The 14440-nt window shown below is 35.3% G+C and overlaps 1 protein-coding gene and 1 long non-coding RNA gene across 2 annotated transcripts in view; one reads left to right on the top strand and one right to left on the bottom strand.

Annotated features, from left to right (window-relative positions):
* The window catches only part of LOC138704494 (uncharacterized), a 222540-nt gene that overhangs the window by 11410 nt on the left and 196690 nt on the right, over positions 1-14440 (top strand). The gene's annotated exons all lie outside the window — the stretch shown is intronic.
* On the bottom strand, positions 2337-14122 carry LOC138709417 (uncharacterized). Its single transcript, XR_011334927.1, has 3 exons — positions 14107-14122; positions 10653-10848; positions 2337-4418 (listed from the first exon to the last, which is right to left on the bottom strand). It is a non-coding gene; the product is annotated as an uncharacterized lncRNA (long non-coding RNA).

Below are 14440 nucleotides of genomic sequence, written 5' to 3'. Positions count from 1 at the left end.
TCTGGAGCTGTAGTAGTTCAGTTAATAGACTGCAGACTCAGGTCTTGAGTTCGCACCCCGGTAATGGCGAGATGTTTTTTTCATCATAACTTCCAGGATGACTAAGGGTTGTGCACTGTCTCCTGTGAAATTGAGTACCGGTTCTTCTCGGAGATATAAAGGCGGCTGGAACGTGATTCTAATCATATCATCTCCTTGTGCAGAGATAAAAAAAACCGAGAATTCTACCTCCATTTCTCCGTATGGCCTCACGGCATACTTTTACCGTAGCTTGTTTCTATTCTCCTTAAATAAATTACTGTAAAGTTCAGTGATATGTACAGTAGTGGAAAAAAAACCGGACCAACGGAATAATCAAAGTCCCCGAAATGAGCCACTGCGCATGCCACGCCCGCATTCATAAGATAGCGAGTAATCTATTGAAATTGTTGTAGTTTCGACTGCTGACGTAGCCCATTTCGAAAGCCATTAGAAAATAAGCTGGTAAAATTCATGTTCTGGAAATAATAAGTTAATTAAGTAGTACAATATCGCTGCAATCGAAAAGTATTGGCAATAAATTTGAATAAGCAACAAAAAAAAAAGTTTCCTTCCCAGGTAGGATTCGAACCACGGAAATCTTAGTTACCAGTCTATCGTGCTGTCACTGTGAACACGGCTCTGAAATCAGCTACAAGGGTCGGTCCGGTTTTTTGCAACTACTGTACAGTACACTACTTGTAAACCGTAAGTAATATCATTTATTCTGGTGGATGATTCCTTTAGTAAAGAACAACAAATTAGTCAAATACCATTTTGCCATGTTTTGAATAGTTTTCCAGAATAACGTGCATTTTTAAATACATGAATTATGAGATCGTGCAACGCTGTAATCACTAGGCAGTGCACATTAGGTTGTGTTACTCTGAACAACCCCTTTATCTGGCTTGTTCTGAATAGGCAACAGGGAGATCATTGTCATGTACATTGTTTTTAAGCTCGTAAGAAAAAATATAGATGACATCCGTTTAATTTTTGTGTTTAAACTGTGTTAAAGAACGGATAATGAACAATGCTCGTTTCATGTTGAACAAAATCTTGGAAAATTTAAAAAAAAAACTCTAGAACCTAATTTTAATTAATCGTTGAGAGAACACAGACAATAAGATACGCTTATTTAAAACTAAATTGAAAAGATTAAGAAATATGTTTACACTCCCATTGCAATCGATATTCTAGAGCATACCTGCACAAACAGCGCTCAACGAGCGCGCGCGCTCCTTGGGAGCGGGAGAGCCGTGTTTTCCGCTCGCCGAAACGAAGAGGAAGATACGTCAGAATGACATAGACTTGCTGTGGGTAGAGGAGGGGGAAACGACCACTCAGTTATCTAGTGGAGTGCAGTGTGTAGGCCGATTCTCAGTAACTGTTTCACGTTGCTTACCTACTGCTACAGTACAGTATGGAGGAATCTAAAAGACGGAACATAACATTTAATATTTAACGATTTATAGCTCGAACTTATTGATCTTCAATGTGACCTAAGGGCTAAATATCGTTTGAATAATACTACAAGCCTGGTTGAGTTTTACAAGACTAAACTTTAGCAATAATATCCATGACTACACAGGCTGGCTGTGAAAATGATTGCTATGTTTGGCTCAACATTTATATTTGTGAGCAACTGTTTGCTATAATCAACTTTCATAAAGGCAGACATCGAACATCTGTAACTGATGTTTCATTACGATCAGTAGGCTACTGTTCCTTTCAGCTGCCAACAGCATAAAACCTCGTTTTCATGTATTGATAAATAAAAATATAACAAAATGATATTGTACATTTAAGTAGCTATAGAATTTCTATTATTTCTGTAAAATAAATGTTTATTAATTAATAATAGTCCAAGATAGTTTTGCAAACACTGAACGGGAATTCATTTCATGAATACTCGTAATAGTACTTCCTTTTGTGTACATTTTGTACGAGATCACCCCCTTCTTCCAGTCCACCCTTATAAAGAGCGCAGCTAATATCTGCATTCCGCTCATGAGCTGTGAGCCGGCTCGGAGAGCGCAAACCTTGTGCAGGCCTGTTCTAGAGAATCTAAACAATAATTAAGCTTATTTCATGTCATAAAAACTAAATTTTAAAATGTTTAAAACTCTAAAGGGAAAAATAAAAGTACGATATGATTATCTTACGGTAAATGAACAAAATTAAAAATATTTGTAAACAATTTCTACTTAATTTTAATGAAATATTCGGTGAACACAGACAATGAGAAAAGCTTATATTATTTTATACAGATCTAATTAATGATTAAACAAGTTTCCTTTTTTGTATTACAAGCATTCATTTTCTTCAGCCAATTAGAAATAGTTCCCTCCCACTTCAATTTTTAAAGTGGTAAACTGTAATCTTGCCGTCTTTAAAAGCAATTGTGTGTGTTATGTTTACATTTCTCATTGTCTCACCCATCACTCAAGCACTCGACCTGCCTTTCTTCAGGCAATAATATTTACAGCGTTGTCAGAGTGCATTATGTTTCAAAATTGCTTTTGCAGAACGAAAATTTACATTTTTTTTTTCGAATAAAATTTCTGCATATTTAAAGGAAAAACTAAAATTCTTTCAATAATTTATTAGCATAATACATTGTCACTTAAATTGACTTAGCATATTGGGAATTAATTCAATAGCTTTTCCAAAATACCCTATGAAATATTTTTTTCCCCTCGAAAAGGAAGCAAAAGCGAGCAAAATTGTATTAAAGAATTTGTTTGAAATATCAAAAAGAATAACTCCTTGAAATTAACGACATGACTTATGGTTCACTCTGTGTATATCTCAAATCGACCGAAATATAGAGAAAATTGAGCTTACAATTTCTAAACATAATGAAACTTTTTTTATATATAGAACTGTGATACAATGCTTTGTGCAAAGTTTGAGGCATCAGAACTTCATAGTGTTTAAATTTAAAATATTTAAATTTATCGTATTTTCATAAAATTAGCAAATTTAAACTGTTGTAGCTCCGAAACCCTTTCACCCAATGATCAAAATCATGGTTTATTTTGATGCTGAGAAATTAAAGTTTATATTGACATATAAACGATTTTCTTACTTTTTATGGAAATGGAGAAATTTAGATTTTTCCTCATTAAGACGCCTTTGGCTAGGAAAAAATATTTTAAAAATATATAGTTAGATTCCGCATTGAAAGTACAAATAAACACATATTTTTTACTGATGCTATGTTGATAAGAAAGTATTGAAAATATCAAATAAAGAAAATAAATAGTACGCGCATGAACTAACCAGCTGACTGTGAGACAGGAGCTTAGCCGAGACAAGCAAGGGCAGGAGACAAACACGTGATGTGTCGTCTAGCAGTCATGGCTGGGCTAGCTTTATCACAGGTTTTCATAAACACAGGAGTAAAATGACGCCCAATGCTCGCTTATCTTCAGCTCTCGGCCAGTGCGAGCGGTACTGCACCGTTCAAGTCTAAGTGTGTGGAAATAATCTATTTAATACCCTCTTAATAATGCAAGGTTTTTTCTCAATATTTTTTTACATTTTTACAAATGATCAAAAAGCCTAAAAACAAGTAAAATCAGATTATCTGTCTCTCTGTGTACAATAAAAATAAGAATTACTTCTTAACATAACCTACCAAATGTCAGCTTCAAAATAAGCTCTCGTTCAATGTTCTGCTGTAAATGGTTCCAGAGTTCTGAGCGCTGAAAGAGGATTGTTTTTATAAAATACGCTAAATTTGTGGCCAATAATACGAAAACTGTTTGACTTTCGATAGTATATTTTTGAAAATGCACTCTCCTCAGCACCTTGTATAAGTAGGGAAAAATTAGAGTATAAAAATGCGAGGTTTTTTACCGATCGATATCATATGGAATAGCCCGTGTATTTGTCTATGTTTCCGTCTGTAAATTACTTTAATAACGCGTATGGATCGATTTCAACTAAAATGCATATGGATTTTCTTGGGATACTTCAGTTACCAGTGTGTAAGCGAAAGTAAATGGCGGTAAATCAGATACTTTTAATAGCTACTTCGACTTTATTAACCATTTTAATTACAACATATTTGGATTATTATGTATAATATTATCTCGTTTTTAAATGGCGTCTATAGTGAAATTTAAGACGAAGATTTAGAATTACATTGTCCACAAAATTAAGCAATCAATTTTAAATTTCGTCATACTTTTCACAATTGCAGCAATATAAATTAATATAATCGTCTAGAATTTACCGTAAGAGGTCTCCTATTACACGTCTTTGCTGAATAAAAATATCTCACGCGCTTCCTGCCGTTGACCCTACGCAAGAACCTTGGAAGCAAGTCAGTGCTTCTTGACAAAGTTGTATCTGGTTTCCATTTGGGCTCGTCTGACAAGCAGAGTTCAATCCTGAAAAGAACAACGCAACTTAATTACAATACAGTAAAACCTCCCTAAAACGAAACGCGATCGTTCCAGAATTTTTTTCCAGTTTTCACAGGTTTTCGTTTTATAAAGGGTTGAGTTTTGGCAAAACTAAGAATAGACTACTGCAATATGCTGACTGTAATAATAATAATAATAATAATAATAATAATAATAATAATAATAATAATGGCTTTATTTAACCTGGCAGAGTTAAGGCCGTAAGGCCTTCTCTTACACTCAACCAGGATTAAAACTTGCTTACACAGTTGAACGTAAAACTGGATCAGAATTAAGTAATTACATACTGATACATAATGAGATCAAAAGAGGTAGTTACATAAAATTTACCTTATAAAATAAAATAAACATAGTGAAATACATATTAATTTGTTAGAATCAAATACGAATCACATAAAAACAGAAGCCGATAATTCAATAAAAAAAGAAAAATGTACAGTAAAAATAAAAATAAACACATTAGTATACATATTAGTATTAGATTACAATTAAGTAGGATTTACATAATTAAACCAGAAACCGACAATTGAATAAAATGTACACAAAAATAGATTAGTAATAAAAAAACAACAACACAGTGGGTTACATATTGGCATTAAGTGATAAATAAACACGATTTAGATAATAAAAATAAGAAAAAATAATAAAAATAAATACAGTGGAACACATTCGCAACACGTTAGGTCTGGCAACTCATCATAAGATATTTTTCTAATTTACATTTAAACGAAATTAAAGTTCGGCAGCCCTTGACTTCAGGAGACAGAGAATTCCAGTGACGAGAAGTAGCAATAGTGAAAGATGAAGAATGAAGAGATGATGTGTGCAGTGGTATTTCTAGCGTGTTATCATATTGTGACCGAGTATTTAAGTTATGATACCGAGAAAGACTGTGGAATCGGACAGATAAGTAAGAGGGAGTAGAGGTGTGCAAAATTCGGTATAAGAGAGAAAGGGAATGTAACTTTCTCCTCTCATTTAACCTGAGCCACAATAATTTATCGAAAGAAGGCGAAATGTGGTCGTAGTAGCGGACATTACAAATGAAACGAACACACGCATTATGAACACGTTGCAGTTTCTGGGATAAATCCACCCTGAGATCACTGAATAAAGCGTCACAATAATCGAATTGAGGCATAATAAGAGTCTGTACAAGCTTCTGCTTTAGGAAGAACACAATGAAGAAATAATTTGAAATAAAGGTTATCTACTGCAGTACATGCAAAGTGAATTTTATTTTCTTAATTATTAACTTATGTAATTGTAGCCTCTCTCTCCCTCTCTCTCTCTCTCTCTCTCTCTCTCTCTCTCTCTCTCTCTCTCTCTCTCTCTCTCTCTGGGCCCTAGTTTCTTGGCCCCTACATTTCTTTTAAAGTGCATTGCCGCGACTTTTTTTTTGAAGGGAACATTGTAGGATTTCCTTCGCGTCCTGCATCAATTCAGAGTGTAAATTGCGCCCCGATCCATCGGTTGTGTAATTGAAGTTGTGTTTGATGGAAAATAGATTAACTTCACGTTAGACAAATCAATCCTTGGATAGCAGGTAGCATTGTCTAAAAACAGTATGACCTTACGACCTTGACGTTTCATTGCTTCATTAAAATTATGAAGCCACTCTTCCATGATAGAACTGGTCATCTAGGCTTTCTTTTTATGAAATCGCACAGTTTTACTTTAATTCGCACTGTTATTTAACACTGTATTGGCATATTAACACAAAATTCAGAATAAATAAACGGAAATGTGAAACTGAATACACACTACACTACAATTATTCACAGTTTTATTCTACTTGCACTGTCCTTAATCACTGTATTGTCTTGTTAACACAAAACTGAGAATATATGAAAGAAAATGCAAGAGGTTTGGAAGAAGTACCGGTACAGGTCAGTAACTTACCCGGGTCCTTGACAATAAGCACAGAATTATGACATGGTTAGAGAAGCTTCACCCCCAACGTCTGACAAAGAATAGCGAAAGTCTTCTAGATCATTGAATGTACAGTCACACAAAAAATTATGTCTTGCTTGAGTACAGTATTATCGCAAAATTAAAAATGGTTTGAAAGAATTTAGCAGCAGTTACGCTTAAAGTTATCAGTTATAGTCAAGTTTTTTTTACCTAATTGGTGCCCAAAAATAATTCCGTTTTCGCGTTAGGTTGTTTTCCGTTTTAAAGTGTTATTTTACATAGAAAATCATTCCGTTCCCAAATATATTTTTCGTTTCTGCAGGTTTCCTCTTTATAGAGGGTATGTTTTAGCAAGGTTTTACTGTAGAACAATGAGCATTATTTTAAAAATACATTTTCACAGTACAAGAGTGTGTTAGAAATAGGAAAAATAGAGATAGCGCCCTTAAGTTAACTTTATTGATTACATTTGCTATTACATTATTCATTTCTTTTATACGGCATTAAATACATGTTGTTTTTACTTTATTGAACCACCAAATGACAACATTTCGTTTATTAAAATTTTAAAATAAATTTAGTAGTGTGCATTACTGTTCTCCAACTAGGAGATAAACCGTGAAAGGAATGTGCTTACTATTGCGTCATCTATTGGAGCGAAGTAGACAGATAATATTAGAGTTATAACGTTAGTTTAAAAATCATGCGCTCTCCTGCATATGTTATTTCCTGTATGGAGGAATTAAAAGACCAGGAGATTAACAGTGATCTAATTTTGTAACTAGGGTAGTATAAAATGTGTATATCAATGTTATGGTTTGTGCTTTGAAAGATAGCCAATAGAGATACGAGTACCCACGTGTGTGACCTTATGACATCTTTCATTCCCTGGACACTTTCTCGTGGTTGGAGTACAGTACAGATTTTCAATGTAAACTCCAAGTTCATAATGGGTAATCGTATATACAGTTACTCGAAATTAAACTATTATTATTATTATTATTATTATTATTATTATTATTATTATTATTATTATTATTTCTAGTTGGTTATTTAACGACGCTGTATCAACTACGAGGTTATTTAACGTCGATAAGATTGGTGATAGCGAGATGGTATTTGGCGAAATGAGGCCGAGGATTCGCCATAGATTACCTGGCATTCACCGTACGGTTGGGGAAAACCTCGGAAAAAACCAACCAGGTTTGAGCCCAAGCGGGGATCGAACCTGCGCCCGAGCGCAACTTCAGACCGGTAGGCAAGCGCCTTAACCGACTGAGCCACGCCGGTGGCTATTATTATTATTATTATTATTATTATTATTATTATTATTATTGAGTGATTGGTATGCTAAATTCAGTGCTCTGGAACAAAACATTCTCTACAAGACAAAAAGACACATTTACCACGCCTTTGTTCAGAGCATTCTTTTATAAAGGGCAGAAACATGGACAACTGATTTCCTACAGGCGAAAAAACTGTTATCCACCGAGATGGAATTTCGGAGAAGGGCAGCGAGATGGAATAAGATTCAGAACACGGTTTTACGGGATGTGTTAGAAGTTAAAGCTAATGCTTTGGAGGTGATAGAAAAGAGAAGACTCAAATGGTATGGACATGCTATGAGAATGTTGGGAGAATAAATATCAAAGAATGTGTTAAATTGGCATCTAAATTACAACAGACGAAAAGGAAGACCAAAATAAAAATGGATTGATGAGGTAAAGGGAAGCATGCACAATCATGGGCTCGCAGAGTAAGTTACGGCAGACAGAGATTTATTCGTTTATTCATTCATAGTTTTGCCCAAGGGCAAGTCTTTCACTGCAAACCCAGCATTCTCCAGTCTTTCCTATTTTCTGTCTTCCTCTTTGTGTGTTCATATGACTCCAGGGATTTATGGAGAATTAAAATTATAAGTTAGGGTGAAGGAAAACCATTAGCCTATTTATGGAAAATTCCTGTTAAAATAATAATAATAATAATAATAATATTATTATGACTATTATTATTATTTACAAGTCATACCGCTTCCTACGCCTTTAATGTCGGGGTAATATTCTCTCTTCATTAGAGTATCGCCTTTGGGAATGAATAGGAAAACATCCGTCTTTTCAACTCTGAGAAGTAGGGTTGTGGATCACACAGTTTGAACTCAATTGTTTTATATTCCACAAACAATTACCAGACTCTGTGATGTTTTGATATAGCAGCAGTCGGTTGTTTTGGAACTGCTCGTTTGTATCATACCGCAGGAGCTCGTGATGACACTTCATCACTGCTGAATAATGCTGTTAACCTTAAGGCCCAGTTTCACCAACTTTTGTTTAATATTTAACGCTCATATTGACGCTCCTAGTGCCTGCATATTTTATTTCACTAGGTAGTTGAATGTGCTATGACACTTCTTTGAAGTATGTAGAGCCACTCTGCTTGTTATGTAGATTTAATGAACTTAGATCAGTTTGAAAAACATTAAGTCAAGACTTAGGGGAATCTGGAAAACAAGCTTACACAAATATACAGTATATGAAGAGTCCACTGCAAGAATGATGGATGTCATTTGGAATACAGTTTGCAGGAGAAGCAATTGAAAGTTTGAAATGCTTAGCGCTCAAAGCTTAACTGTGATTTTCCGATCATTACTGAACAATGACTATCAGTGTTAATGCCATATAACTCTCTATGTACATTCTATACTTCTTAAGCTATGCGTTGACAGTCTTGGTTCATTTTCGACAAGAAAGTGACACCCATCATTCTTGCAGTGGACTCTTCATATGGGCTTGCAAAGGATAAATTAAAAATATGAATAAACAGTTTAAATCATTTTGGGAAGGAGTACATGTTATGTCTTGAATCATTCCTTTAACATTTCCACATACCTAAGCCATAGTTTCTTAATACTGAACTCGGGGAGGTTGTCTTGACATTTAAGTTTCGAAATAAAATAATACAATAATTGAATCTTAAACGTGCACATCACTTGTAGTTTGCCTGGTACCCATTATTATTTCTGGTCTCCTACGACCTTGATTCATGAAATAACTACATAAAGTCTTCATTATCTTCGTCTTGTAATAGCAATTTTATTTTTTTAAATATTTTACGTCATCATTTTATGAAATTACTGGCATTACAACCATGTGTTTCTTTATGAGAACAGGTTATGATTGGCTTCCCTTTTGAACTATATCTCGCATACTTACGGCGATTTGTACGTACACTACTCAAACTCATTTCTTGTTCCCTTAAGGCCTTAGAGAATGTAAAACAGATCACTGTTTTCTTCAATATTAATTTCACTCATATTTATGGATACTATATGCGTTCTAGCAAACAATGCAATTGGCTAGTTTTGTGTATACTGCACGTAGCACATATATCATATCATATCATATCATATCATATCATATCATATCATATCATATCATATCATATCATATCATATCATATCATATTGTATATCATATCATATGTCACGCCACGCCACGCCACGCCACGCCACATTCGCTGGTCATCCACCGGAAGCCCGCGCTAAGAATGTCTATGAATTTTATGCCCCTTTGAAAGAAGGTGAAACAATAATTCTGAACCTACCTTTAGTTAAAAAAAAAAGACTTCGGACACTTTGGCCTTAACAAGGAAACATTCTGATGGGGACAGATAAAAGTCAAATTTATTTCTTCCACCATGTTAATGATGTAAAAAGAAGTGCTTACACAAATTTTGGCTACTCTAAAGCAATTATAAGGTTGTCCAGAAAGTGATTTTCCCTGGGGCCGTTTACAGAAAAAAGTACAATTGCTTGGAAAGGTTTATTGAAACAGATACAACAATTGTTGCGCTATTTGTCGACATATCCCCCACCAGAATTGAAACATTTGTCATACCATGGGCTCAGTTTTTTTATCTTTGTGTCGTAGAAGTCAGCCGCCTGGGATCGGAACCGGCGTTTGACAGCCGTCTGCATCTCTCTGTCGATCTTATGACATGACAAAAAAGTCTCAGTTCCGGTGGGAAATATGTAGAAAAATAGCTCAACAATTTCTGTGTCTGTTCCAATAAATTTGTCCAGTGAAATTGTGTTTTCTTTCTGTTAACGGCCTCTGGCGAACTTATTTTTACGGCCATCGTAATTGCGGTCGAGTGGCCAAAATTTGTATACTCGTAAGCACTTCTTTTGACATTATTTACATGGTGAAAGAAAAAATTTAACTTTTTTATCTACACCCATCAGAATGTTTGCTTGTTAGATGTTGGGCAATGTCAAGATTCACTCACCAACATAATGCACGCACACACTACAACAGCTGCAGAACCCTGTTCCGCTAGTAACCACTCCTCCCTGCGTGCAGTTGAGCAATGGACAGTTCACAATTCCGCACTGGAGAGTTGCCGAACAATTCATTGTGGTGGCCCCGGACACCAAGAGTGGCACAAAAAGGACTACTAAGATCAGAGGACAGACGATATTCATCTGCAAAAAAAAAAAAAAAAAAAAAAAAAAAAAAAAAAAAAAAAAAAAAAAAATCTTTCTTTCTCGAACTTCGACCAATTTGTTTGACGAAATGTTCCATGGAAATATCTGAAGGGCAAACAAAAACTGCACATGAGCAAATTAATGTAACACTTACAGTGTTTAACAAGACTCTGCAACTCGTCACAACTCGCAACGGTTACTTTTCAGTGTATTGTTAGACAAATAAATGTCGTTTATTTTAATTAAAATACTTTTCCTCCGGTTGGATTTCTGTTTCCTGATCTTATTTTCTATCAAGGTATGGTAGAAAATCAATGTAGCATATTAAAAAATATCTTCCTGTCAGCTGTAATTGAAAGGTTCAGAGCCATAGTGGGCCAAGCGCCATTTATTAAAAACGGAGAAAGCAAGGTTTAAAGTTAACTGAATACCACAGTTTAATGAAGATTGACATATCATTTAATTTTAATGTGCATACTTTATCTTACTTACTATATGTTTCGTTAAATTATGGTAATCACTTCAACCCTTGTTTTCTTCGTTTCTAATATATGGCGCTTGGCCCACTATGGCTCTGAACCCTTCAATTGTTCCATAAAGTCGCAGGTGTTTCTGTCTTCATAAATTGAATGAGTCTAAAACTCACGTTTATTCGCGACAGGGTTCAAGACAGAACTAAATCCATGTCTTGGTTGTCCATTGTCATGTTGACTACTAAAGGAAATACTGGGTGTTCAGTTCAAAATGTGTCTTGGCTCGCTGTATGCCGTCATGTGGCTAGCTGATGAGCCTAGAGAATTCAATCTTCCTACACTTCCGCAGCTCAGGTGTATAATCTAAGAGGCAGAGAAGTTGGCTAGCAAGTACGGCGTTCATTCTGAAGAGTACGTGCCGATACGTACGGTAACGCCGGTAGGGCAGGAATGTGAACTGTTTGGAAATACGTACTGTCGGGATATGGAGAGAGGGTTAAGACGATTACTTACGTATTTGTTGACATTAACTTCGACGGTCAACATGGACACGGAGCATTTGATTTGTGTTGTGGAATGTTACCGTACGCAACCGATGATAACAAATACCCTGCGTACGACTTGCCGGCGCAAAACACAGTTCGAAAGAGGTTATGGTAGCACACAGACCGTACAGACCGCCATCTGTTGCTACGACGTTCAAGTTATACCGTACACGTTCTCAAGTTCAGATTGAAGAACGCCTTAAATAATAGGCAACTTCTCTAACATATAAAATGAAACTCGCTTCAAATCGGTGACCCAACAACAGTGACGTCATGACACATTTTGAAATGAATACCCAGTAGTGTTTTGTCCAGGATGGCCAGATTGTTGTTAGGCGAAGTAACCGAATTGAGGCGTTCTGCAGCCTAATGTCGCCAATCCATAAACTTTCATATGACCACCCATAAGGGCATAATAATGACAATAACACTGCATCGTCATTCGATTTCTTAATTTTGTCTTAACATTACTCATGATGAAAAACATTATCATTTACAGGAAGTGAAAGAACTCTGGTCTCTAATGTTGCATAGGCCTATTTGTATAAAGTACAAAACCCCAAAACTCTATGTTAAGGAGAAGCGATATTCACAATACCGTCCCATTTATTTTGCTTTGCTATTTAAATACTGTACAACAATTAAAAGAACTCAAATTTAATCTCTTAAGTCGAAATATACTCTTTTACTTACAATTAATTTGTTATTAGAATCTTAATATTATAAGTTCTTCAGGATTATGATGTGAAGGGGATTATAAAATAACATTAAGGTTTTATACTACAATTTCATTCATTTTTTATTACCTCTGTTTGTTATTTTAAAGAATATTTGATATAGCCCGACAAGTATAATAATGATAATAATAATAATAATAATAATAATAATAATAATAATAATACATGGCGCGAAAGCCCATGAAGAGCCAGAGCCGACCATTCGCTTGCTGACTTCACGTCCACATGCCTCAGTAGAGGTGAACGCTCATCCAACCTGAATGGAGATAGTTCTTTTTGAAAATTTTTTTACAATTTTACTGAGCGAGAGGAAGATCGTTTTTTTTTTTTTTGCGTCAACGTATTAAGAGAATGTTCGTGGACAAGTTACTGATCTGAGCTGATTCGGACATTTCTTTACTTGAATACAAGCATGTAAAATGCGAGCGAGAAGTTCCTCCCTTTTTTCACTTTGCGCTTGTAAACTGCGCTCTTAAACCAATCCCCCACACAGTAATCCAATGGAGTAAGGTCGGATGACCTTGGTGGCCAAGAAATAATTCCACCGCGACCGATCCAACGCCCAGGATAAGTTTCATTGAGGTACTGCGTCATTGGCCGTACGAAATGTACAGGAGCTCCACCGTGCTGAAAGTACATGCGAAGTCGTGTTGCTAAATGAATATTTTCCGAGTATTCTGGTAACACGTTTTGAAGGAAATCAAGATACTGTACTCTATTAAGATGGTTATCTAAAAACCTGGCCGGATGAGTTGGTCATCAATGACACCGCACCACACTTTTTCCGTTCCTCATGGTTTCGATTAGTTTTCTCCGAAACCGTTAAGAACACGATGTTCATATATTTTTTTTTGTTCAGAATGACCAATATTATCAACCCTCAAACCATGTACCTTTCCTCCTGACTCACCTTGTATATTATAGCCCTCTTGAGTAGGTTCTCAGTACTGTTAGCGGGGGTGGGAATGACTGTAGCATTCGTACAGAAAACACTTGCCTCAACCAGGATACCATTGTGCTATATATTTTTTCTGTTTTATTCTTATGTTTATTGTGATTGTGACTAGCTGATTAAATGAAAATAACATGCTATTTGGAAATAATGTTATGTGAATATGCCACCAGAAAGAAGAAGAAAGTGATCCATTCAGAGAGCAGCAGAATTATCAGTTATGGGATAAAGATTACGCCAGTACTAATGCTCTTAATTGCCTATAAATTTTATACAAAAAGGGCAGCATTATATTGCAATAAATCGCTATCTGCAATAAATATAAATATATGCAAAGAGAATAAATTACGAGAAGCAAATTTTCCTAATAAACCCCTGTCGATGCCTGTAAAGAAATGCAAAACAGATATAAAGTATGCAATATAGTGTAATGTAATATCTTTTGAGATGTAAAATAATGGAAGTGCATCTTTGAAATTGTAAGGAGAATGAGTGAGGAACTTTAATATACTGTATAATATACGAAGTGAAATAAAACCCTTTGTTACCTTCTAGTTAAGCTGTGCTGCTATTTATTCGAGCTCAGCAACAAATGGTGGGGAAGTTATGAGTAAGTGTGATTACGGCGTGCAGATAGCCCTAATACTGTCGAAAACGTCACGACACTGGAACATTTTCGATACGGTATGTGCATGAATCTTTTTTTCTTTCTCTGAAAAAAGAACAACGGAATTTACTGCGGATCGGACAAGCTGGTAGATGGTAGCACTTATACCGTTACAAATTTAAAGAATATACCCTATATATATATATATATATATATATATATATATATATATATATATATATATATATATATAGTGAGGATCACGTAAGAACAGT

This window comes from Periplaneta americana, chromosome 1, assembly GCF_040183065.1.
Source record: "Periplaneta americana isolate PAMFEO1 chromosome 1, P.americana_PAMFEO1_priV1, whole genome shotgun sequence".
Lineage (NCBI taxonomy): Eukaryota > Metazoa > Arthropoda > Insecta > Blattodea > Blattidae > Periplaneta > Periplaneta americana.
Note: the sequence above shows the minus strand (reverse complement) of the source record. Positions and strands in the feature narration are given on the sequence as shown.